Source organism: Pinus tabuliformis, chromosome J (assembly GCF_031772625.1).
Source record: "Pinus tabuliformis cultivar Carrire ecotype Pingquan chromosome J, CPIR1, whole genome shotgun sequence".
Taxonomy (NCBI): Eukaryota; Viridiplantae; Streptophyta; class Pinopsida; order Pinales; family Pinaceae; genus Pinus; species Pinus tabuliformis.
The window spans coordinates 486,061,439-486,064,625 of NC_142295.1; positions in this window are offsets into that span (position 1 = coordinate 486,061,439).

Consider the following 3,187-nt stretch of genomic DNA (forward strand, 5'->3'; position numbering starts at 1 on the left):
AGATATTTTGTAAATGTAACAATGGTAATGAGGTGAGGTAGGGGAATGAAGGGAAGGATTTGGGTAACTAGGGTTTTGATGTATGAGGGACTTAGGGTTTGATGAAGGGGATTAGTTTCTTAGGGAAAATAAGGAAAGGGAAAATAGAATCAAGGGGTAGTTTTAGTGCAATGAAATTTGGAAAAGGGACAAGTGATTGTGGTTTTGCAATGATGTGAAATAGAGGATAGAAGCAAGCTAGGGTTTGACCTTTAGTGATGCAGAGCATCGGAATTGACCAGCAATGTGGAAAACTGTCCACATGTTGTGGTTTGACAAGGTGAATTTTATTACCTGTTTGTTCAATTTCAGTTTTACTGAGGAGGTCGATTCATAGTTTTGTTATTATTGTAATAAATACAGTTGTTTTGTTTGAAGATTTAGTGATAAGATTTATTAAATGAGTGTAACCGTGAGTGAGAAAACAGGGGATTGTGTTATCTATTGGTTAGAGCAATTAGCGGAGGAAGTATAGAAGAAAAGAGTTGTTGAACCTAGTAAGATCGAAAGGCGTAAATACGGGAAGCGGAGTTGAGTTAAGTTCAGTTCCGAATTGAATGCAATTCCAAAAATTACGGCATCGGCATGTCACTCTAGTGAATCGGCGATCCGAAAAATGGTGCGTGCATTGGTGTTATCAACAGAAAAATCATTGGAAGCGGATTGTTGATCGCCATTCGGTTTTGACAACTCCGCAAGTTGATCTGGAAGCCTAAAAAGAAGGGAAGTCGGGACTCAACTAGTTAGGAGACCGCCAAGTTGAATGTCGATTGCCTTGTTAATATTCCTCAGTGATAATCACTGGATTTCGTATCTGTGTAATTTAATTTTACGGTGGAATGTTTTTATGTCGAAAAAAAAGAGCGCGGATTGCTCAGCCTTTGTAAAAAAATACAAATACGCAGATCTCTTATGCGTGAAAAAAAACTTTTCCCCTGTGGCAAATGGTGTCAAGGTCACGTTAAAGGTTTCTGGCGTGGATGTATAGAAAAGAAAGGTGTGTTAGCGCAGACAAATAAAAGGGGAACTGAATTGTTGTTTGTGAATTGCTGTGTATGATCATCGTATGTATGCGCACATGTTTTTCTCATTAAAAGATGGTTTGTCTTTGTATATGATCTTAAAAGAACTGTAAGGCCGCGCCCTATAAGGAAAACCAAGTTTAGTTCCGTTCCTATGGTTTTTTTTTTAATTTGACACCAGATTGCCCTTTCGGTATTTTGATATTTTAGAAGAAGCACGATTTAATTGTAGACTATACTGTCAGCTACTTGTTGCGAAACAAAGAACAGTGCGATCGGAGTTCAGGGTCATCATTTTTAAACAAAGAAGAGTGCTATCGGAGTTCAGGGTCATCATTTTTTGGTATCAGAGCCAGTTACAGGTGTTGCAGCAAAGATGCCGCCAAGGCGAGGAATTGGAAGAGGAAGACCAGAACCAAATGCAGTCCTGATAGAAGAAGTGCGAAGACTGCGTGAACAAATGGAGACAATGGAAACAGCTCAGAGAAGAGCACCTGATAAGAGAACTGAGAGTTCTTCAGAAGAATCTGATGAAGAGGTGGAAGCAGGAGAAGAAAATGAAACTGCCAAAGTCCTCAAGATGCTGGCAAAAGTTGGAAGCAAACCCAAGATAGAAATTCCTATGTATGAAGGGAGTTTGAATGCAGAGGAGCTCATGGATTGGATCAGATCCATAGATCAGTATTTCGATTATGAAGAGGTTGAGGAGAATAAGAGGGTGAAGTTTGCGGTCACTAGACTGAAGGGCCATGCAGCCATCTGGTGGGACGAGTTACAGACATCAAGAACGAGAAAGGGGAAATCTAAGATCAAGCAGTGGGATAAAATGGTAAGCAAACTAAAAGCCAAGTTTTTGCCTAAAGACTATCATTTGAATCTCTTTAAGCAGATGCAAAATCTAAAGCAGAAATGAATGTCTGTCAAAGAATATACTGAAGAATTTTACAGGTTAAGCATCAGAACAGGGCATGTAGAAGATGATTTGGAGAAAGTAGCCAGATATGTTAATGGGCTAAGGTATGAGATCCAAGATGAGATTAGCCTGTTAAGTTTGAAAATTGTTGAGGATGCTTATCAAGCAAGTTTGAAAGCAGAGGAGAAGATATTGTGGAAACAGAGTCAAAGAAACAGAGGAAAGAGCCCAGCAAGAGGTAGAGGATCAGCCAGATCCAGAGGAACACAACATCAGTTTGAAGCAGGAAGTCCAAGCAGCAGATCACCACAGATGGGTGAATCTAGTAGAGGGAGATTCACACCTAGAGGAAGAGGGCGAGGAAGAGATGTTAGGTGTTATACCTGTGGGGAATGGGGACATATGTCGCAGGACTGTCCTCATAACAAATCAGCAAGCCAGAGGGGTGCAAATGTGGCTGAGGCAAAGCCGAAACCACCTCGACTTGTAGAGAAGGAAGAACCACCAGAGGAAGGTGAATCATTGCTGCTTAGAAGAACTTTGTTGAGATCAGAAAAGGAGATTGGAGAACCTGCGCAAAGAAAGAATTTGTTCAGGACTACATGCAAATCAAAGGGTAAGTGTTGTAAGGTGATAATTGATAGCGGGAGTACTGACAATCTTGTGTCTACAGAGATGGTGGAAAAACTTGGATTAACAAGGAAAGCGCATCCTGCACCTTACAAAGTATCTTGGCTTCAGAAGGGTCATCAAGTCATCGTGACAAAACAATGTAATGTGGAAATGCAGATTGGCACATACAGAGATGTGATTTTATGTGACATAATGCCCATGGATGTATGTCACCTGTTATTGGGGAGACCATGGCAATTTGACCGAAAGGCGATTCATGATGGAAGAAGAAATACATACACCATAGAAAAGGATGGAGTTAAGCATACATTGCTGCCAGTGAAGAATGATGCTAATAAAGAGCTCCCTGAAAATAGTATCATGTTGGTGAGTGGTAAGGAACTGCTACAGGAGGTTGATAAAAGCAAAGGGATGCATTTCGCTATCATGGGAAGGCCAAAGGTAATTTTAACCTCCACAAATTTAAATGATTTGCCTGAAGAAATTCAATTTGTGTTAAATAGTTACATGGATATCATTGTGGATGAATTGCCGAATGAATTACCACCGATTAGAAGTATAAGTCATCATATCGACTTAA